This window comes from Ochotona curzoniae, unplaced genomic scaffold (genome assembly GCF_017591425.1).
Source record: "Ochotona curzoniae isolate NIBS_2020 unplaced genomic scaffold, NIBS_Ocur_1.0 contig_2692, whole genome shotgun sequence".
Lineage (NCBI taxonomy): Eukaryota > Metazoa > Chordata > Mammalia > Lagomorpha > Ochotonidae > Ochotona > Ochotona curzoniae.
This window is the reverse complement of record NW_024465556.1, coordinates 6,386,131-6,411,132: the sequence shown is the minus strand read 5'-3', so window position 1 is coordinate 6,411,132 and position 25,002 is coordinate 6,386,131. Positions and strand designations below refer to the sequence as shown.

At 34.5% G+C, this 25,002-nt stretch overlaps 1 pseudogene; it reads right to left on the bottom strand.

Annotated features, from left to right (window-relative positions):
• Nucleotides 1-1,717: 1,717 nt before the first annotated feature.
• LOC121153453 lies at nt 1,718-20,044 on the bottom strand (annotated as a pseudogene).
• Between the last annotated feature and the right edge of the window lie 4,958 nt (nt 20,045-25,002).

Here is a 25,002-nt window from a genome sequence, read left to right as displayed (position 1 = left end):
TAAGAAAGGGGAGCATGGGTGCAAAATAGGAGCAGTAAGGAAGATAGGACTTGGGAGCATCACCAAGTTCCTAAATCTGTATTGCAATATAGGTGAAGTTTGTCACTTCATATAAATAATTTAAAAAAACTAAAATGCCGTCCCATAGTGTATAGAGCTCCTTTTTCTACACATCTGTGTTAGCATTTGTTATTTCTTGTCTTTTTGCCACTCTAACTGGAATGAGATGATACTAAATTGTGGTTTGGGATTTTAATTCTGATTGCTAAGTATATTAAGTGGTCTTTACATAAAATTCCTAACCATTTATGTTTCTTCTTTTGAGAAAAGTCTACTCATAACTTAGCCTATTTCAAGAAGACATTTCCTCATTATAAAGTCCCTGAACAAAGTAATATATAAGGAGTATGCTATAATAGTAACAGTTTTACTTTAGAAGATTTAAAATCATATATATTCAGTGAATGATTAATATTCCAAATATGCTGAGAAAACCTGAAAGTCAACAATACAGGCACCAATATTATTGAAAAAAAAATGAGTGAAGAACCTGAACAGACATCCTGCCAAAGATGATTGATAAATGGCCAGTAAGCATATAAAAATTCCTCAACATCACTCATCAATAAAGACAGCTCTTAACTCTAATATTATACCTCATGCCACCTATTAGGATTGCTTCTATTATTAAAAAAAGAAGCAAAACAGAAAATACTGTAAGGATATGACAAATTGGAATCCTTGTATACTGTTTATGGGAATGGAAAATGGAAAACATTGGTTATTCTGCAATGCATTAAAAACTCTTATATGACCCAGAAGTTATACTCCTGGTTTTCAGCTTGACAAACTGAAAGCCATGGCTTGAACTGACATTTGTGTGCCCACATTCATAGCAGCATTTTCACAATAACTAAAACAAAGTAGCAACCCACATTTGTATGGGCTGATGAATGGATAAGCAAACGTAGCATGCAGATACAATGAAACGTAATTCAGCCTTAAAATGGAATGAGATTCTGACATAAGCTACAATGTGGTTGAACCTAGAGGACATCTGAAATTATCCAGTAGAATAAGCCTGTCACAAAGTGAGAAATAATGGGTGATTCGACTTAAATTAGATAGTTAAAGTAGTCACAATTTTAGAAACCGAAAATTGAATAGACATTGTGTGTATCTGGGGAAGAAAAAAAAATGGAGCACTATTGTCTGAAATTCAGTCCTTTCAATTGAGATGAGTTGTGGAAATGGACAGCAGGTAACATACCTCTATGAATATATATGAATTGTTACACTTAAAATGATTGAAATAGTACATCTTTTACTAGCAAATCATTCAGAATGTCACCAAAACAGCTGCAACATTTTGCAATTACACAGTGATATTCAGTTAACAGAACAAGAATTATTTTGTATAAGCTGCATCAGAGACAACTGAGGATGAAAAACTATCATCCCCACATAGAACTAAATTGTGCTGTGTACCAACAAGAACCTGCTTTAAGTTTCCATTCCAATTTGTAACCCCCATACTATACCAGGCAAGCTTAATGGCTATTGAAAATATCACCAGGACAGGGCTTTCTAAAGACACATTCAGTAGTGTGTTAACTATGCAAGAAATGCAAGAAAGACTATGCAGTTTAAAAACATATCTTACACAGCCTTACATTTCAGTTTTTTCTTCAAAAGGAGCAAGTTGTGTACAGGGTGGTTAAATGCTATATAGACAAGAAAAAAAAAACCTGCTAGAACCAAATTTTTCATCATCATCTTCTTCTTTATCCTCTTCACCTTCCTCCTCTTCCTTTTTCTTGCTCTTTCTGCCTTGACAATCCCATTTGGACTTTATCAGGTTTTTTTTTTTTTTTAGCTCGGTATGTGGCAATCTCCTTTTCCTACTTCTTCAGCTTGGCAGCCTTCTTCTAGCAAGGTTGCTTGTCATTGGGGGCAGTGTTTTTCGTCATCACTCCCAGTTTCTTTGCAGCATCACCAGTGGTGTTGCCAGGATGGTCCTCTTTGATTTTTTTGGACAGTAGTCGGAATAGAGCAAAAGGCCCAAGGAGGCCTCTTGGGTGCCATGGGATCCTTGAACATATTTTTCTCTCCCTTTTAGAAAGGATATAGCTTTTCACTTCTCTCTCATAACGAGACTTGACGGCCTTTGCCATGACCTCAAATTTTCCCTTCTTCTTAGCAGGCATGGTCTTCCACCTCTGAGCACTTGGAAAACTCTGAGATGTTGACGGAGCATCTTGATCTCCTCCCAGCAGTTTGCACATGATACTCTTTTGCCTATTCATTTTTATTGGAAAGCTAGATATACAGAGAGAAGGATATCCGGTTCGGTGGTCTACTCCACAAGCAGCCTTGGGCTGGAGCTGCACTTATCTGAAGCGAGGCACCCAAAGCCATGAGCTTCTTCCGGGTCTCCCATATGGGTACAAGGTCCCAAGTGCTTTCTCAGGCCACAAACAGAGAGCTGGATGGGAAGTGGGGCTGCCAGGGAATAAACCTGCAACCATTTGGAATCCTGGAGCATTCAAGACAATCACTTTAGCCGCTAGGCAGCTGCGCCGGGTGCTGTCTTTAGGCAGGATCTCATTTCCCCTTGGTTAGTTATTTTTCCTCTGCCAGATACAGGGTCGCCCAGTGCCCATTCAGCTCTCATTTGCCCTGGCACTGTGTCTTAGGAGTTCAATGTACTGCAATGATTGTGAGAGAGGGAGTCAAATGTGGAATAATATGTTTCTTACACAGATGTTAACACAAGTAAAAATGATTTTGAAACTACATACCTGATGAAAGAGAGAAAGAGAGAAAGAAAGAGAGAAAAAGAGAGAGAGAGAGAGAAAGAAAGAAAGAAAGGAAGAAAGAAAGAAAGAAAGAAAGAAAGAAAGAAAGAAAGAAAAAGAGAAAGAGAGAAAGAGAGAAAGAGAGAAAGAAAGAAAGAAAAAGAGAGAAAGAGAGAAAGAGAGAAAGAGAGAAAGAACTGTGCCAGGGCTGGCATTGTGGTTCAGTAGGTTACTATAGTGGTTGTGATTCTGAGACTCCATATCCAAGCAATGGGTACAATTCTAGTTGCTTTCAGAGTAGTTTCTTGCTAATTTGACTGGAAAGCAGTGGATGGTGATCCAAATGCTTGGACCCTTGCCATCCATAAGGAAGAACTAAATGAAGCTGGTATTTGTGTGTGTGTGTGTGTGTGTGTGTGTGTGTGTGTTATTTTGGGGGGCTTTGATCTGGTCCAGACCTGAATGTTGCAGCCCATTTGGGGAATGAACCAGCAAATGAAAGATTTTTCCCCTTCTCTGCATGTCCTTCTACATTACAAGAAAATCTTACAAAATGAAGATAAATTATATCTAAGTTTTTGCTAGCATACCTGATACTTTTCAAGATATTAATGTCAGGTTATGCAATTAGTATCAAACCTGCTATAAATGTTTTAGTTATAGTCCATACAGAGTCAATAGCATCACAAAGAGCATCAGAGGTATTGGCTACTTAATCAAATACCTCACTTGCTTGTTTACTGAAAGACAGATACAGAGGTCTTCTCTTTGCTAGGTAACTCCCCAAATGCCCATACCAGATATTTGGGGCAAAGTGAAGCTCAATGCCTGGAATTCATATCTAGGTCTCCCACATGTGTGGCAGAGACCCAAATATTTGAGCCACTAGAGGGTTTTTATTAATTCCCTAGTTTAGTTCTGCTGACATGACAGAAACTTCGATGTGTGAATTAACGTCAGAACTCAGTTAAATAACACTGGCAACCACATAGTTAATGAACTGAGAGAAATAAGGTGCAAAAGAGAATAATGGCAGCATTTCCAATCACACAAAATGCATTCAATTAGCATAGTCTCTGATTGCAGCTATCAAAATAAATATTGTAAAAATTTTAAAAACCTATAATTATTTTTAAGCATATATTATTTAATTCTGCTTTTGTATTATGCCAATTTTAATTCATTTTTGTCCCTGATTCATGAGAGGCAATCTAATAGTTCTTAGAATCAATCTAATGGTACCATTATTATTTGTGGTGAGACCCGCTGAACCAAGTCTGAGTTTATGCTTAGGAGCTCTCAAGTAGGATTACACTGTTATTCACAGAAAACGAACCAGAGAGGGAGATAAGAGAGATCTTCCCTCAGCTAGTTCACTCCCAAATGGCTGCTGCAACCAGAGGTACTCTAGAAACTCCTGGTTTCCCCTATGGATGACAGGAGATGAATTTCTTTGGTTCATTTTCTACTTCCATTTCCAGTCACATTAATAGGAAGCTGGATCAGAATTAGAGCAATTGAGAATTGAACCAGCACTCGAAAATGAGATGGCAGAGTTAACAAATTTGTTAACTTGTTTACTTGGTTGTTACACAATACCAGCCCTCAAAAATTCGGGGTAACTTTCAGAATTTATTTTAATGATTCTCTTGCTGAGAGTAGTTGTATAACCCAAAAATGTCTATATCAATAGCTTGAAACAAAGTCTAAATTAATAAGATTTTTTTCAGAATAAAATTTGAGTATGAAAAATTAAAATATATGTAAGCCAACTGAAAGCTTTGAAGAACTGAATATCAATTGGCTGGATAGATGGTTAATTTGCCAAAGAATTTCTAACTTTCTAACCCAGTTAGAATTTACTAGTAATGATAAGTATTAGGCTATGTCAAGCTGAATATTTACTGTTTTATAAGTATAAGATTTAGAAGTTTGCTTGCATGTCTTTTTCATTTTGTCTAGAAGACATATTTTGGTGTATAAGATATAAGATTTTATTCTTTTATTTTTCTCCTTGAATCCAATATTCTGTAACATGAATTTTTCTTATACCAAAGAAGTCTCCTAAGGAAACTTAGCTTATTTTTTAGAGGCTTACAGATCTAGCCAAGATGGTTATCAATTGACAGAATTTCTATATCATGTAACATCTAATTTAATTTAGGGGTTATGGATACTATCTATGAGTGAAATTGTTATATAAATAATAATTGGTCAACAACCTGCATTAAAATGTTAACAAAGAGCTATTTGTGAGATCTATGGACCTTCATGGAGTCATGCAATTTTTATGGAGACTAATGCTGCTAATTTACTTGTTTTGTAATTTGAAAGGAGGTAAATTACTTCTGTTGTAATTTGAAAGGTAGTAAATAGTTAATTTGGTAATAAACAACATAAGTAAAATTCCAGAAAGCATCACTTGTCAACTAAAGGCACAAAGAAGGGAGGGTGGTTGGCGATCATAGTCACGTCTTGAACAAGTGGAAGTTAGGGTCTCACTGATGTTCAGGCACTCTTCCTGTCCCCGGGAACACAGATACCTAAATATAGAACCACATGAGGTCCAGCTAATTCTGTGTTGGAAGTTGGTCTAGGATAAAGCTGTAAGGCGTTCGTGAACAAACAAGAAGAAAAATCAGTATGAGGAGACATAAGATAGATAGCTTAGAAAAGTAGAGAAGAAAATGAAGCATATTGCTTAAGAGTGTCTTGTTTTTTCTACAGTTAATTTTAGGTCAGATACACATTCATGCCAGTTATAAACCTTATATCAGCTGCTAATCATGTTGCTGTACATGTATATTGTTCTCTGTTTATGTGACCAACTATGCATGTACAGGCTTATTTTATATGAATTTTGGAGGCTCACTTTCCTGGCTCTACCCATGATGGCCTCCAGGCATCCTGCTGATTTGCTTACTCTTCTTCCCCACCTCCACTCACACCCTGCCCTCATTTAAAACAAACAAGCAAAAGAAAAACCATAGAACTGTAAGTAGAAAATGGAAGAGTTTTAGGACTTAGAAAATTTGAGATTTATGTAACATAGCACAGAGTAAATTTTGTATTATGTAATAGCAGTGGCTGAGTCTAGGAAAACATCCTGTAATGAAATCCATGGTAGTTTCTACGAAAGTAGATAAACATTCAAATTAAGTAGGAAAAATTGTTACTGTGATTTTTTAGGTTTGTTTACACTCTGAGGGATTCTGGGGTATAAGCAAGTGAAGGATCTGGTTTTCAAGCTTCACCTCAAAAATAATCAGAACTACAGGTTTTGAAATCAGTGCCAGTCACTTCTTTTGTATGTGTTTGTTTGTTTGTTTGTTTGTTTTTCCAAATCTACAGCTGTGAAAACTGGGATGAGAAGATAAGTGCCAGACTCTGGTTCATTTTGTCATATATAATCTTGAAACTGAAATTATGATTAAAAACTATGTTTGAATAGGGTACAGAGCTATTGACAATAACTTTGGAACTGATCATTTTAGCCAAATACTACAAATTGAAGTGCTTAATGATCTGATCAAAGGAAAAGAACTAACACCTTTTTTTTTTTCTGTTTGCACTAGACAGTGCTATCCACTGAACTGATAAAGTGGTCCCTAATGAGAATTTTGTAAACAACGTTCAGATAAATTGAAGAAATAAATGATGAAATCTAGAAGAAAGTGAATATTTTAATGAAAGTAGGATTAGGAGAATCAGATAAGGCATTCTGCACTTCAGGCCTCAATACTTTTTCTGCTCTTAATCAGGGACATGCCTGATAGAATACTGTGCTGATTGAATGGCCTCCGAGCCACAGTGTTTCTAAACCTAGTGCTTCACATCTCTTTCCTTCTCTGTTAAGGTCACTATAGACAATTGTCCTAAATATATACATACAAATCTTATACCTTGTACCAATTTGAAATATCTTTTTAGTTTATATTATCACCATAGTGTAGTTCTCTGGCCAAGCTAGGCCAACACACACAAATAAAATGTATCTACATATCTAGTTACATATTTGTATGCAGTAATCGGATGCTAGACACACAGGTACTAACCAAATTAGTGAACTAAAATATAGCACATGGACAACATATAAGATAAAGCTAAGTGCAGAAACAGCTTATGTTTTCTACCTAATTTAGATAGAAATTTCTTTTAATGCCTCTACCATAATTATTATGTTCTGCAACTTAGAAGTTTCTTTTATTCCTGTTGAGGTTGCTGCAAATGAAAGTGTATATAAAGAAGTGAAATCAAATGGGTTTGTAAAGAAATGAAAGTACCTTATAAATATAAACAAACATTGTTTCCTGATAGAAATTGCACTGAAACGTATGGCTTAGGTGTGTAGTGCATATGGAGTCAACATGAAATTTTGTTGGTCTCTTAAAAAATTAATTATTTATTTGAAAGAATTACAGAGCAAGAAGGAAAGAAATTTCATTTCTAAGTAGCCTCAATGACTAAGGCAGAGCCAGGAGAAAGCCAGAATCCAGGAACTACATCCAGGTGTCCAATGTGGATGGCACAGATCCAAGTACTTGGGACATATTCTGCTGTGTTGTTTTTTTTTTAAATAATTAACCAATTTTTGGCCATTAACAGGAAGCCGGATCAGAATTAGGAGAGGTAGGACTCCAATCAGTGACTTTATGGGATGCTAGCACTGTTGTCACAAGTATCAGCTTTACCTGATACACCACAGCATCATTCCCTGCTCTTTTATTTTAAATTGAAGGCGTATTTGCACTGAGAGCTCACTTGAGCTCTTTCTTTAGGTAGAGTAGCTGGGGGGTAGGCAGAACAACACACAGAGACACTGTTGCACTCCATGGTAGGTTTTTCTACCTTAACAGATATTCGAAAAGAGTCTACAGAAGCAGTGTTTGGCAGAGGAGCAAGTGGACAGAGAAATCAACTCTAAACAGAGTTTCATGTTATTAAGCAAAATAACACCAGTTTTAATAAAAGATGTCTTAATAAATGTCTAGAGATAATTATTCTACTTCCTTGAATATAAAATAGAAATTAGGAATATTCTTTGCAAGTTCTATCCCCTATTCTATTGGCATAGGACATTGGCGTATAGTGACTATTTTTCATAAAAGCCATAAGGCTTTATTGCATATCTATCCTTTAAATAATATTACTGTGTAATTATATTTATCCAAAACACAAGAGAGAAACTTATATGAAGCAGAGGTCTTTAGAGGATTAGTTTTCAAAGTATTTTGAAAAGAGCCCCCATATTAAACTAATTATTTACATGCAAATAACAAATAATTAAATTTGATGATCTCTTGAGAAAGGTTATACCAAATGTGTTGGTTGAAAAAACACAAAGAAAATTTGATGGCTAATATTTTTTTTTCTTTACCAAATACGGTATTTAAACAATATAAGGGAGGAAAATTCATGTTAATTCTAAAGGCAAATGTGTTAATTATTTATTTTCATTTCACTGTAAAACAGAAATGCAAAGAGTGAGATGCCCAATCACTCCTCAGATATATAAGAAAAGTTAGAACTCCATCCAGATGGCCCACATGGGTGTCAGTGACCCACGTTGTTGAGTCATCATCTGCTTGCTTCAAGGGTACAGACTAGCAGGAAGCAGAGGGGCTGGAACTCAGACCTGCAGGTATCCTAGCCTCCTACTGCACTGCATGCCCACTTCTAGCACTATCTTTTTAGACAGCAACTAATGTTAACAAGAGATTCTACGTCTCTGTGTAAATTCTTTATGTTAGAAACCATTCTATGCATAAATAAGTAGAGCAAGGTTTTGTATTTCATGGTGTCCTATAATGAAATCTTAATTGCAATGCTTAAAGAACAAATCTTAGGAAAATTTTATAAAACAGGTGTTATTTCTCAGATTATTCTACTACATAGTTTTAACAACTGTATTGTGGTACAATTGATATCCCACAAACTAAGCAGTTTAAAAATGTTAAATTTGGCAATTTGGGCCTTAAGTATAGTTATAATTTGATCATCACAGTGAAGATAATGAATACACATATCGACCCTAAATATTTCCTCATGTTGTCCAGATCTCGACCTTATTTCTAGGTAGCCGTGGTTCACTATAGATTGATTTTTATTTTCTATGCTTTTATGTAAATAGAATAGTACAGTATGCAATATCTTTATTTTCTAACTGTATCATTAATTACTTGATAGAATGATCACATTTCTACTATAAGTAGTCTATTCTTTTTAATTTGATGAGTATTGGTGCAATGTCTGGCTGTAGTAAAATATATTTAACTACTCACAGATGGTGTGTATTGGGTTGTTCATAGCCTTTTAACTGTTATACAGAAAGCTGCTATGAACGTACAAGTTATTACACTGTTGATCACTCTATATTGGTGATTTTGGTTTAATGTATTTTTCACCTGTGAGGGGATATACATGAGATATTTTGTGTTCTTATTTTGTCAGGTTTTGACATCATAGAAATTCTGAACATATTGGATCTATTAATAGGGATTGTCTTTTAAGTCCATAGAAATTTGTGCAGATCTGGCATTATTTCTTCAATAAATGTGTACTAGACTTAGTGAAGGCACTTAGGCCTGGAATTTTTTTTTCTGAAAAATTTTAAATTACAAATTAAGCTTTTTATTAGATATAATCTACTCAACATGTACACTTCTTTTTGAGTTGGCATGAATCCTTTTATCTTTATAAATTTATTCATTTATCTTATCATGTTTGTGGGCATAAAATTATTATGTTCTGTTTTTCTTTTAGCTTTTGTTGGATATTTGGTTATATCATCTTAATATAGCTTTAGTCTTCTCATTCTATTTAAGGAAATTTCTGCTGTCATCTTCCTCTTCCTCTCTACTTTTGTTCTCTGGCTACTGTCAAGCATTTTTTTTTCTTAATTATTATTTTTTCTGTTATTTGATATGTTTTGTGGTTTTATTTCTGTTTCTCTGGATTCTGGTTTGTTGAAACTTTAGGTTCCATAAATGCATAGCTTTATTTTTTGAAAATTTTCAAGCATTATTTCTCAAATTACTTTGTATATGCATCATCTCCTCAGAGATGGAGACTTGAATTACATGAATATCTGACTTCTAGAAGTATATCAGAGTTCACTTTTCTTCTTTTCATTTATTAGATTATTTTGTCTTCCATTTTATATTTTTATTGCTATTTTCTAGCATGTCCAGTTTCAATATGTAATGTAGTACCCAATCCTGTGCATACTTCATGCGATTTGTTTAAATTTTTACTTCTAGAAATCTGATTTGTCTTTCTGTATGTTTTATATCTCATCTCAACAGATCCCATCATCCTATAACTTTATGAGCATATCATGGCTTTCATAAATACTTCATGTACTAATAAATAATGTGCCAGTTCACTAATTGATGATTTTATATTACTGTACAAATTTAGTGTACTGAATGATTTTGACAACTTTGTTGGTTTTGAGTCAGTTTGTATTTAGTTCACTTTTGGTTCTGCAATCTGCTGATTTTCATGTCTGCTAATTAACAACTTGTTGATAGATTTTTCTTAAAAATTCTTTTGTAATTGAGCAGTAACATGTAATCATTTTGGTTTTCAAGTGTTATTTTTAAGATTTGCAGGATTTAATTTGAGCACCATTCTATAGTTAAGTCCATCCCATTCTGAATACCAATTCAACTCTATATAAATTATATTCTCCAAGCTGAATAGTGGAAATATGTTATTTTTAAAATACCTGGTGGGTCCCACTATTTGTTCCTTTTCTTCTTTCTGATGTATGGTGGTTTCCTAACACACATACTGTTTAACATTTTTTCTCATTGTTAAGGGAGGTTTTATATTTCAAGAATTTTGTTTTTATTCAGTTTTTCTCTGCCATGTCCTATGACCTTTAACTTTCTGTTGCTAAAACCCTTTCAATTTCATCTCATTAATTTAAGATACTCACAAAGTTTTGTCTGAATGTTTCCTTCTTATATCAAGCCATGGAACTACTTTTGAAGCAATAGGCTCCAGTGAATTTTTAATTAATCTGTTTCTTTCTCTTAAGAATTACTTCCCCATATTTCCTGATGTTCTGTTTCTTGCTAGCTATGTTTTCATATATTTCTCTATTTTTTTTAATTCAGGAAAGATATAACTACTAATGTACCGTCCTGATTTGTTCTATTACTCAAGGGCTTTCACACATGCATATATTTCTTTGCCTTTATATTGGATATAAATTTTCTTTTTATGTATTTATAATTATATCACTATGATATAATTATATTTAGAATTTATGTAATTATAAATTTATAATGCAGAAGTCTTCATATATTTATTATTACATGTCTAATTAATGTATATTTTTATTTTGCAATAATATATAATACTTTATATGATATATAAAAATGTGGAAAAGCTTTTGAAGAACTCATAAATATAACCCAAATATGTGTATGTGAATTTAAACAATGTTCTCAAAAATAAATTTGCAGTTCTATTCCATTTTTACATTTTAGAAGTACTCTTATATAACTTCATATTTTTAGTGTTTCGTTTTCTTTTCTGTTATTTTTAAAGTTGTGTTCATTTTTGTTTCTTTGTTTCTTTGCAGAGACAATGGGGACATTTTCATCTTAATCTCTTGTGTAGGGTGTGTATTTGGCATATAGGTTAAGATGCTGCTAGAAAGATGCCTTTCCCAGGCTACAGTTTCAGGAATCAAATCTTGGCCAAATTCTGACTCCTGCTGTTGCACACATGGGAAAGCAACAGGTGGAAGCTCAGATACTAGGGTGTGTGCTATTCACACGGAGCCTGCATTGCATTCTGAGCTCCGGGCTTTGTCCTAACCCGATCTGTGTGTTGCACTCATCAGTTTCAAACTCTCACACCTTCTTTCTCTCAAAATAAATATAAATATCTTGTGCATTTTGAATTTCCATACTAATGATTATCTCTTTAACTCCCTCCCTCCCTTTTCTCAAAATTCTTGCTATCCCCCCCTGACGATTTCTAAATATCTTTAGAATTTCCTTTTTATCTCTTAACTGCCTATACTGCTTAATATTTCTTAATATTTGCCTTGAGTCATTTGCTGCTCTCTGTGACTGAATAATATAAAATCCTACTGCTTATTGAATAATCTGTGCTATTGGTTCAGATTTTTCTTCAGTCAGATTTCAATACTAAAATGGAAATTGTGCACACATGTGTATGTGTGTGCATATACATGGGGAATATTTGTTGACTATTTACCATATGCTAGAAATCGTGCTAATTCTCTGAATATATGATTTCTTATACAGAGATTTCTTTTACCCTCTCTTGAGTGATTAGCAACTACTTGACTTTTACTACTCAGCATGGAACACAGCACTTCACTAAAATAGTCCTTGTATTTCCAAATCCAATTGAGTTGCTTTTACTCTTATGTTTCTAAAGAGGCCTATTCATTTTGCAATTTCCTCTCTACTAAACCTTCTGAGGGTGAGGACTGAATCATGTACAACTTTGTACCTGTCTTATAATATTTCTTCAGCTAACAAAATACAAATTTTCACAGAATATTAAAATATGATTTTCTCACATATTATTAATTTTTAAATTGCTTTTTTGCCCGAAAGTTATCATTACAGTTCATTTAAGTTATTGGCTGTGCCCACAAGCTCAGAAAGAGGGCATATAACTCTGAAATTATGAGTAAACATATTAGACAAAATATGCGTTTAATGTTAATTTGAATATGTTGGGCCATTTTCTCTTGTAAAACTGAAGGTCTTTACAAGAGCCTTGTGGAAGTCCTAAATTATTTATCCTTAGCTTCATTTCTTATAATGTTTATACTCAGCTATTTTGTAAAGCACATTGGAGATATATTTTTCCTAAAGTATGGTGCTTGAATCTCTGATTTTGGATAATATCAGTATCACCATGCTGAATCGTAATCCTGGCTTCTGACTTAGCAAATAAGAGGTAGGTGTCAAAAGGCTCAGAAATGCTGGAGACACTGCCAGTGGGAGGACCCAACGTGATAATCCCTGGTCCAACATGTAAAACTACTTTGCATTTCAAGTCTTTCTTTTTAAAAAATGTTATTGTTTTCCCTGATAAGTTTTTGGTGTTTTCTATTTTTACTTATTTTTAATTTTATTTCAAGTTATTATATTCCATTGTATGGTTTTGTAGGGATAGGGCTTCTGCCCTTTCCTTCTCTTTCCTCCCTGAAACTCTTTTTAATCCTGTGTATTAGTCCACTATAGGTTGTGTAGTGAGCAGCAATTTCTTTCCATTTTGTTGGCTCCTTCTTCATTTTGTTGTTTGCTTTGATGTATAGAAGCTTCTTAGTTTGATGTGTTCCCATGTGCTTATTTTGGCTTTGACTGCCTGTGCTTTTAGTGAGTTTTCTAAGAAATCTTTAACAATGCCTGCATCTTGCAGAGAGCTTCCTATGTTTTCCTCTAACAGTTATGATTTTTGAGTGCAGATTTAGGTTCTTGAACCATTTAGTGCTGATTTTTATGTAAGGTAACAGGTGGGGGGTTTGCTTCTTACTTGTGCCAGCTACTGTACAATCATCCCAACAGCAATTACTAAAGAGACCACTTTTTCCCCTGGATTGCTTTCAGTTGTGCTGTTAAAGATTAGTTGGCTGCACATGGGTGGGCTCGCTTCTGTGGTTTCTATTCTGTTCCTTTGATCTCTGTTTCTGTACCAGTACCAGTATTTTTGTTTAACCACTACCCTATAGTATGACTTGATATCTGGCATTGTGCTTCCTCCAGCTTTAATTTTATTATTCAGGATAGCTTTGACTATTCATGGTCTCTTGTGAATCCAGATAAATTTTTGTATCATCGTCTATTTCTGAGTAAAATGTTGTTGGGATTTTGTTTGGGATTGCATTAAATTTGTGTACTCCTTTTTGTATTATGGACACTTTTTTTATTATGTCAGTCCTGCTGATCTGTGAACTATGGTAACTTCTGTATTTTTAATTGGGCTTTTCTATTTCTTTTTTTTTTTAATGTTTTGTAATTTTCATGATAGAGATCTTCCTTGTGTTTGGTTAGGTTTATTCCAAGGTATTCAAGATTCTGTGCTATTTTAAAAGGGGACTGTAATTATGAGTTCTTTTTCAACCATGGAGTTATCATCATTGATTTTGTATACAAATTAATGTAGCAGTATACTGCTACCCTGCCAGACTCTCTTATAAGTTCCAGTAGTCTCTTGATTGAGTCTGGCAATTGATGTGTACACATTTATTATGGTGATTTATTCTTGCTGAATCCTTGGTCATTATGTGGTGTCCATTTTCATCTCTTTCAATACTTTTCATATTGATGTTTATATCGTCTGATATTAGAATGTAAACCAGCTTGCTTTCCTTTCCATTTGTGTGAAATCTCCTTTTTCATCCTGTCACTTTCAGTTTCCGTGTATCTTTGGTGAGGCTGCTTTCTGCAGTCCTCTTAGAAGATTCCAAGTTGGGGCAATGAAAGCACAGAAAACCACCAGAGAAAGAAGACCAGGAGTCAACCAACCAATCCATTTATTGAGTCTAGTCGTGAAGCTTGTATACCGGGTGATAACAGTAAGCCCAGAGCATTAGCAGCAACCTGATTAGTTTCTCTCCCCACCCCCATAGCCACCAATCAACTTAAGGTCAGTTTTAGATACAATCCTTTCTGACAAGAGCGAGCTACAAGCCTGACCTGATCATAGTGGCCTGTAATTGGTTCTTCATTTCTTCACTGCAAGGTGGGGGCTTTCCAAGCAGAGGAAAGCAGGATATCTACATCCAGTCCTAGGTAGTTTGTCAACCTTCAGATCAAAGCAGGGTCTCACTTTGCCAGATCCGCTGCTGGTTTCCTGAGGGTGCAGTGTGCTGTGTCCTCATGACTTTTGCCATCGGCCAGGAAGGCCAGGATCCAGGGACAACTGCTCACACTTTGATGGTGAGTTGTGTTTTTTTGCAGGTAGCAGATAAATGGATCCTGTTTTTTGATCCAGTCTGCTACTGTGTGTCTTTGACTGTTGAGTTTAAGACATTTCTGTTCAGGGTTAATATCTAACTATTTTTTGGGGAGTTCATCTTTGGTTCAGAAGTAGAGATGCATACTGTATTGCAACTTTACAAATGGTTATAGCTTCTATTACAGTTACTATACTTCCCCTTAAGTGAAAAGGCATAAGACAAAATCCACAACAGGAACAATAATAAAAAGCTTACAGCAGCATGAAGTTAAATAACATGATTCTGATGGTATAATATTGGGAAAGAATAGATACTATGTGGAAGAAAATTTCCAGGTAACACACGTATCAATGTATACTTTTACTTATTTGAATTATACCAAAGTTTACTTTCAGTTCATTATGAGTGTTCTTCCATTATCTCAAACCAGAGCAGTTCAATAGTGAGGGATATTACAGTGAGAATTAATGACATTTCTTGTGTTATCCGCTGCTTCCACTGGAAGTGCTTTTCTTTTAGTTTTTGGTTATTTTTATTGTATGGAGATATATTCTATTCTTCTAAAAATTAAACAAATTTCTAGAATAATGCCTAAAATGGTTGTGAGAATGAGTTCTCAAGCCAGAGTGTATGGAATTAGATGATTGTAACCATGGGAGGGTTCTTTAACTCCTCTTGTATATGCTTGCACTCATACATTATGGAGACAGCATCTATTTCAGATAAGTGTGGGCGAATATTACGTAAATTGAAAAAAGTTAACACAGTATTCATTTAATGAAAGTTTAACTATTACAGTTATTATTTCAGAAAATTTCTTTATTTGGGTCTTCTATCTAAAACTTAAGCGTTTCAATCAGCTCTCCAGACCAACACTCCTTCAGCCCTTCAAATGCCTTTGACAGCTGGCAAAGCCCATTGTCATTCAGACAAAATTGGCTCATTGTAGTTTCTTACTTTGGCAGAAAGGTGTTGACCTCCCAAAATGTCTGTATCCCAGTCTCTAGACCCTGTGAACATGTTGCACAACAAAAAAGGAACAGCATTATAGATGGAATTAAGGCTGAGTTTCATGTTGCTTCAAATTTACAATGGCTGTTAACTCATAATGGATTACCTCAGTGGACCCAATGCAGCCAAAATGGTTATTGCAAGCTGGAGAGAGGAAGTCAGTATTTAAAGAATGATAATGGTGAAAAAAAAATCTCAATTCTTGCTCACAAGCTTTTAAAAGAAAGATTGTCAAGAATTGTGGCAGTTTCTAGAAACTGTGAAGAACAAGAATATATAATCTCCTGAGAGGCCTCTGGGAAAGCATTCAACTCTTTTGATATCTTCATTTTTTTCAACTCAGTGATATATCCTTTTAGGATTTCTTGCTTCTAGAACTGTAAGAGAATAAGTTTGTGCTGACTTAAGCCACCAAACTTATGGTGACAGCGGAGATTAGTAGAGATTTCTTTGCTGTTGAGTCATCAGATCCTTATTTTCAAAGCTATTTGCTTTATTGACTCTTTAGGATTGTAATCACATGCGTTTGCATAAAGCTTGGGACAGAAATCTCTCATTGCTTCGGTAGCTTTTGAAAGATGACACATTAGAAATACACGTGTATGTTTCTAAGTCATTTTTTTATTTGAGTTATATGGTGAATTTTATACTTTATGTTGTGGTGTATGATGATTTAATGGAGATGAATGAGGAGCGGTGATAAAAGTCAATTCCATGTTTATTAGCTTGTATAAATCCGGGCCAATGATCACCATTAATTAGATGTAGTATAAGTAATCTTAATTTTACATAGTTTATTAACAAAAATTAAGAAAAAAGAAACTAAAATGTGTCATTCCTCAAACTTTTTCAACCTTTTAAGTCAAAATTGCATTAGCATACTCTAGCAAAATATCAAATAATATGCTTAATTGTATTAACAAATATAAACCACATTTTTTTAAAGATTTATTTATTTTTATTGGAAAAACAGATGTACAAAGAGAAGGAGATGCAGAGAGAAAGATTTTCTCTCTGTTGCATTATTCACCAAGTGGATGCAACAGCTGGAGCTGAGCCAATCCAAAACCAGGAGCCAGAAGTTTCTTCTGAGTCTCCCATGCAGGTGCAGAGTCTCCAGGCTTTGGGCCGTCCTCTACTGATTTTCAAGGCTACAACCAGGGAGCTGGATGAGATGTGGAGCAACCTGGACGCAAACTGGCACCCATACAGGATCCTGGCTCTTGTAAGACATGGATTAAACCACTGAGCCATTGTGTTGGGGCCCTGGGTAAGCCAGACTGTAAAAATGAGATAATAAATTAGAGTTATCACATATATCTTAAAGAATGTAGCTTCCAGTGAGGAAATCAGATGAAGAAAAAAGCAATGACAGTACATTGATTTTAAGAACATTATATATATGAACAGAGGTAGGAAAACCAACCAGAGATATGATTATTACTGACAAAAATAACATGGTTCCTCATTTTACTCTAACTGCGTCATATGTTCATCTGCAACACATACTAGTCATTACCTCTTCAATGTTAGGAAGATAATTATCATTACAATTAAAGGTAAATCTCATGAGTCTTTACTCTTATGAGAAATATTGCCTCTATTATTATCTTTTTTTTAAATGGTATTATTTGTAGTTGCTAAAAAATAACTGATTAGAGATTTCAATGAGAAATACCTTTTCCCTATCAGAAGGTGGCTCATTATTGTGACAAGTTTCTGCATCAGAGCTTTCTACCTTTCTACACTTCTGGCTTCCCAGGTTAGTAATGACCAGGACAATAAAAAAATCATTTAGAGTTCTGTGCTCAGCAAGAGGAGAGGGGGAATCATTTCAGCAACGTTACTGGCTTGTATAGGCACTCTTGAGACTAGGCTCTGAATTTCAGTAGCTTTCTTAAGTAGGTAGAAATCATGTCTTTACCTGCACAACTTAGTCCCAAATCAGGAGTAAGCCCAGGTTATGAGTGTCTTAGAAATGTAACTGCAGTGCTATATCACTAGCAAATGCTGATTTATTCAAAATGCAAGTGTTATCCAATAACTGACTTGCATTTGATATCTAATACCAGCTAAATTGGTGTTTGAATTACACCTCTGTGTTACACAAACTTTATGAACTTGAGCAAGTTACAGAAATATTTGGAATCTACATTTTCCTAATTACATGTGATATTTCTTCCTTTTCCTTGATTCATTTTGAAGCTTAATATATAAACTAAATAAACAAATATTTATTGAGGAATTATTTAGTATTGGGACTATTTATGAAAATTATTGGGTTTCAATGAAGATTATACTTTATGGTCCATAAATAAATACATACAGAGCTTACTTTTAAATCAGTATATTTATTTTTGTGGAATATAGTGATCAAAAAATAGGCAGTAAAAAAGAAAATAATTGTAGACAGATTGGCCAAGGAAATGTGTCGCCAATATTTTATGATAGGGAAAAAGAGATGAAATGCTATTAAGTACATATGAAGGATTTGGCTTCTTGGTACATGCTTATTGCTTACAGCCATTATCCATATGCCTGTTGAACACTTGTTCTTTTATGAATTTGTTGATATCTTCATTTAGTGGAACATTAGACCTATGATTATAAAGTAAATTAAAAATCATGGTAAAAGTAAGAAAACAATGGGTGAGGAATCACTTTTTTCATTAGTGTTATACTTTTGGACAACTTGTAATCGGTTCTCTTCATATTAATAAAGCAGCTTTAAAACTAAAATTCTGACTCTGAATAAAATATTCCAGAGTTTACGAAAGCTTTGGGATATTCATGAACTTGAAGAAAATGTATCTAGCAAAATAAAAAATAAATGCTATTCTGTGATACACACGAAAAGTTCTGCATGGCACAGAAAATGTGGTAAGAAACAAATTATGAATAGATAAAGAGAGTGTGGTAAATAGTTAATAGAACATAAGTAAGGTAATCAGCCCTTCAATCTTTGTGTGTTCTACGTGACCACATATTTGTCTGAGACAGAAATCACCTGGTAGGTGATTCATATCCACATATTCATATCCACATATTCATCCATACACTAAGTCTACCATTTTTGCTCTTTGAGCTTGCCTCCTATTTCCTTGAGTATAATTTTTTTTCTATTTCAGTTGTAAAATTATTTTCTTGGATTATGTAATATTTGGGCTTTAATCCATTAGCAGAGGCCCTTCTGATTCTCAGAAACCAACGGAATATTCAACAGTCTCCCCTTTTCACATTCTATTGGAAATTTGTCATCATTCACAAAAATTGTCAGAATTTGTGATGGGATGCTGGTGCTGCAGGTGACACTTGGTTCTGTTATGCCACGAATCCATTCCAGAGACTTCTGTTTCTAAAGAGCAGGCGGCACATTGTATCCCAAAGGCCTGTAGAAGTATGCATCTCATTTTTGGCACATTTATTCATACTTGTTGAGTATGTGAAATTATTGCAGCAGTACGCTTAAGGGTAGTCTGTGGCTCCAATCCCTTGGGTCTGTGTCTCCTTCCCAAGAAATATGACAGACTCTTTCTCAGATGCCTTTAGAAACAGAGCTCTGGTGTTCCGGTTCTTTCTCTGGTGTTGTTCCTTGTGTTGCATGGCTCTATGATAGTTTCTGCATTGCAGTCTGTCCTCTTCCTTTGGAGTACAGCTTCTCCTCTCTGCTTATTTCCACAGAGGGCTAACACCTTTTGTGTTGCAGCTTCTCTGCTCTGCCTGGTTGTCTCATCACCATGAGAATGAGTCACATGCATGAGGAACTATGACCAATTCAAAGGAGCTCTATTTAAAAAGCAAAGTAAGCTCCAGGCATTTAGAGGACCCCCACCCGCCCCACTGCCAAAGAGTTGCTGGTGAAAGCCTGTTGCAAGGGGTTTCTATGTGTTTCTATGTGTTTCTAAGGAGGAAGCTCACCTGATTGGTTGAGTTGTGTACTAATGAAGCATTCAAAGTGAGTCAATCAGGGGTAGGATTTCAGGATGCCCAGAAATGGGCAAGATGTATACTACAGATGCAACATCTGAAGATGACCTTGCTTGTGTAACTCTCTCCCTTCTCTCCAGGGAGAACACTTCTGCTCTATAATCCATACTCTTGCTCCTGATTTATCCAAGATCTGAAGGACTTGCCTTTCTTACGTCAAACTTCTGTAATGCTTATGCATCATGAACTTCTCTGTGTATCCGCCACTCTTACTTCCTATATCTTTATAATTCATGGCTTCGCTGTTGACCATCATAGCAATTTTCCTCTTCTCTTTTAAGTGAACCATAGTACTATAAAGTTGATAGGGACATAAATCATTGTTAAATCTTGCTTGCTATGTGATATTCTTGAATCACTGTGAAAAACACATCAACATGAACAAGACTAAGGTAGGAAACTGACATGAAGATTCCCTAAGGAGATGAACAAGAGAAGGAATCTTTCTCAAGACTTATTTTAGGAAGACAGAAATCTTATAAGCAGCAGGTGTGTTTGCTAATAGAATGGCTCTTTTAATTAAACAACATTTTCCTAAAGAGTTAATTACATATACTGTTTACTCAACATTTCTTATTTGTGAACACATGTCTAATCTTTCATCCTAGTCTTTTAACTTGGTTGCATTTAAAAAGCTTGTGCTCATTAAGAAAGATCCCACATTAAGCAGGCAAGCCTATGACAAGATTTATATTCTTTGTACACAATCCAGCTAAGAACTCAAGGAAACATGCTCATAGTCTTTCATGTGTATCTTTAATCTGAGTTAATGCAGTTTATCAGGATATTCTTACATAAAAAGTATGGCTTAAATAAAATATCTCTATGTATTGCCAACTGAGAATAACCAAAGAAAACTTCTACAGTTGCAAGTAGCTCTAAGAACGAGATTGTCATGTGTTAAGTGTTAAATCTTTATCTAATACAGTATGTTACATCTTGAACTAAATGACAGTCAGTTAAATTTGAACTTCACATATACAAAAACAAAGCAGAATCACTTTATTTTTACAGAATAATATGGAGAGACTCTACTGGTCCACCATATGAACTGTGAAAATTGTGTGCATTATAATGGTCTGAGAAAGTTTGCTAAAATGATTATTACATTTTATGTTTATTTATGTGCTTATTTAGTCTTAGAATGTAAAAAAAACATGTAGGATTTTGTAGCAGTATATGTAAGAATTGTTCTTAAGAGAAAGCTCACTTATAAGAGAAAACCAACCAATTTGGTCATTTGAGAGAAATAATTTCAAAAGTCTCAGGACTGTAAAAAACTTATTCTGTTTCAAAATGTTGAAATGTTGGTCTCTAAATGGCCAACTCCAAAATGTTTGATGGTTTCAGTTAGGTTTTTCTATGTTGGCATACTGGCATAAAAAAATTGCCAAATACATTTCCACTACTGTCCAGAAATCTTAATCTTAAATAAAGTATTTTAAAGTTCTTAAACTAAACTAATAAAAAAAGAAAACTCCTGCTTGTTTTCCCAGTCATTTCAGTGCCTATCCAAGTATTAGCATCTCTTCAGAAGTATGTAACAGTTCACGACTGTGGTACTATAATAAAATCTCTTTCCTCTATTAACAAAAATGAGTGTGCAAAAGAGACTGCATCAAAGTATACATGCAGTTTTAATAACATGTCAAGTATTGAATTCATGGCAGACACACATGTTTTTTCTGTCTCGCTGAAAACGAATGCTACCTATGTAAATGAGAGAATTGGAAACATATTTTGAAGATTAGTATATCTGCTGTATTGACAAACCAAGATGATAAGATTTACAACAAAATAATGTGTGTAGTTTTTTTGTTCTTCTGGTAATTTTCCCACATTATATGGTACAATGTGTTTCTCTAATACCATCTGTGAAAATTATTTTAATCTATATGAATATGAATTCTTTCCATTTATTGGAACAAAACTACACAATCCAGGGTTGATATTTGGCAGCTATCAACCTTACTCTTGGATAAAATGGGTGAAATGCCAGATAGATTTTCTCAACCATCCTCACAGGCATTGTGCCACAACAGGTTAAACATTCTATATCGGAGTTCTGGGTTCAAAGCCTGCCTCCACTTCTGATCCAGCTTTATGCTAGCGCACATCCTGGAAGTCAGCTGATGATGTCAAAAACTCTTTGGTCCATGTTATCTGCGTGAGTTGCTCAGATGAAATTCTGGACTCCCGATTTCAGCCTGAACCAACCCAGGATTATTGTGGATGTTCAGTGACCCACCAGATGGAAAAATTCCTCTCTCTCAAACAAAACCAAACAAAAATTTAAAAATTAATTTAAAAATTAAAAATTTCAAAAATATAGAGTTATCATTGTATTTTATAGCCCCCAAATTTCCCAATTTTCAATAAAGAATAAATCACTATTATTCATTCATTCATTCATTCATCAACTAATTTTAGTGGAGACTTGAAAGCTATGCAAACATAAAAGCAAAATGTGTTTCTGTGAAAAGGAATCCCATATAAACTTTTTCATGATACTCTAATTTGTGTTGTTTCTGTTGCAACATCATAATTTTAAGAAAATAAGATTTCACCCATCAAGCCTCAAAAACCAAATATAAAAATATATGCAAAAATTCATATCCAGACTTTTGAAGTTTATTTTACTTAGCTTTGAAAGGCAGAGTTACAGAGAGGAAAGATGTAGAGATCTTCCATCCCCTGGTTCACTCCACCTCATTGCTCTTCCCCTGACTTCTGTATTGACACGTAATTGTACTTCTGGTCTATATTGATTGTCATGATTTTCCCATTCAAGTTAGAAAGAATGAAACAGGAAAGCACATGGTCTTGTCATTTCTTCTTATATTGCCTTTCTTTAAGAAACGTGAGAGTTGGGCTTGGTGCGATAGCCTAGCGGCTATAGTCCTTGCCTTGAATATGCTGGGACTGAAGTATTTCTTGGTTTATGACTGATTATAATACAATTTTGAAAAACAATGTAAACAGGAGCATTAGCATAATTGGTTACAATTTTAGTATATTTTTATTTTAATGGTTGTGTAACTGCATTTATTTCATTCCCTTTTAGTCTAATTAATATTTCTGTTTGCTGATGTCGCAAGCCAGTGAAAAAATTAATAATGATTATTCTATGTATGTTTCATTATTTTAAAAGAGTTTAATTGCTTGTGACGTAGAACCTAAGCCAGGTTTCCCTATCTAGGCAGTTAATTAATTGGATAATCTAGTTTTATTTAAAAAGAGGTTTGAATTATCATCTAAATGTTTTCTTAAAGATAATGAAATGAAAAAAATCTGATATGATAAACTGCATTTAAAATGTGTGACCAAAAATATTGCAATTGAAAATAATAATTTTGGAACTCAATTCTTAACTGAATAAGGGGTTTCTGGATGTAAGCTTCATAGAATATTTTTAAAGTTCTGTTATGTGTCAAAACATTGATACATTAATTTCCTTTTTTATATTTTTTAAATTGTCACGTACAGATTTTCTTAAGATATAATGCAATGTTTTGATACGTACATAGTTGTTGCAATAACCAAATTATAGTTAGCATATCCCTCACTGTAAATATTATCATTTTGGGGGTTGTAAACATTCAGCAACTTCTCTGTTCTAAAATGTGTGATAAGTTATAATTAACTGGAATCATGTTGCACAAGAAAAAAAAATCAGAATTTATTGTTCCTGTCTGCTTGTAACTTTGAACCCACAACCCTTGTCCTTTTCTTCTCTCCCTAGTTTTTAGTAATGAGCATTTTAGGCTACATTTCTAAAACTTCAACAGAAGAGTGGGATCATATGATATTTTTCTCTATCTGTATCATTCAGTTGACTAAATATGTTGTCTTCCAATTTACCCATGTTGTGGCAAATACAGGATTTCATCATTTTTGTGACTGCATAATATTTCAATGTGATATTGTGTATCTCTCGGCTGTAACAATCCCACATTTCTAGGAGTAAAAACAATTGTCTATGTTTCATGAAGTCTGGATGAAGTGTCTCTGTTAGGAAAGATTCTACCCCCTGCAGTCATTCCCTGGGACAACTTCTTGCTCCAGTGTGAGGAGACAGGATGATGGAATGCCATGCTTGATGATGTTATCGTATAAGACTATAACAAAGCTGAAAGGAAACTGTGGACTGAGCTACCTTCTCAGATCAGTTCACTTCAAATGAATTCTGAGTAGACTTACCTAGTGAGGTGAATTCTTAAAAGTGACCAGGCTGTTCTTGAAGTGATTACAAAACTGTGAAATTTCAGATCTCCACAAAGCACACTGGGGGATTGGGTCTATGAAAAACCTACGAGACTTGAGGCCAAACTGAATGAGAAAGAGCAAAAGAATTAACAGTTCAATTGTATAGACACAGGAACATATTTTGTCAATGAAAGCATCCACTCAGATTATTTAAGCTTTCTTGAAAACAACATTAATTTCCATTGAGAGACATGTTCCATGCTGATTTGAAAAATGTTCCTGAGAGTTAAACACTTACTTTTTTTGCATTACTTGCTGTTTGCAGATTCCTGTTTGTAATATAATAAACTCATGAAATAATTGGGTGTTTGTGATTTAGTATATACATTGAGAAACATGAAATATTCTATTTGTAACTGGAAATTAAGCACTCCCTTGAAACTGAGATTGAAATTCTCCTGTATAGTTAGTTATTTTACCCTGAGAGAAACAATGCAAGGAAGGAGAATTGAAAGGAGTATAATTTTTACCTCAAATTTCATCATTATAGTTAGTAGCCTTTTAGCATTTGTGGGTAATTACTTGTTATAGAAAAAATATATATATAGACTCACTTTCAAAGAGCCCGAAGTATCTGAGTAACTTCTAGAAATATAGAAATGTATATATAAATCCTTTATAAAGTTGAAAAGAAGACAATAGAATCTAGGTACTGTAGGAGCTCATGTTTGCACTGTAATGATGGCACGTCTTGGGACTCCTGCATATTCTTAGAGTGTGTTGGTTGGAGTCCTGGTTTGGTTCCTAGTTCTGCTTTTCTACTCATGCACATCCTGGGATGCAACAGATGATGTCTCAAGAGCTTGAGTTCTGCCACCCTTATGGGCAACTTGTTTCTTCATCCCGGCCTGACTTTGACTGGTAACAGATACACAAGGCATAAACTAGCTGATGTATGATCGTAGTCCCTGTCATTCTCTGCCTTTCAAGTAAAAGGAAAATAAATGGTAAATAAGAAGGCTTTTTTTTTTTTTTAAGAAA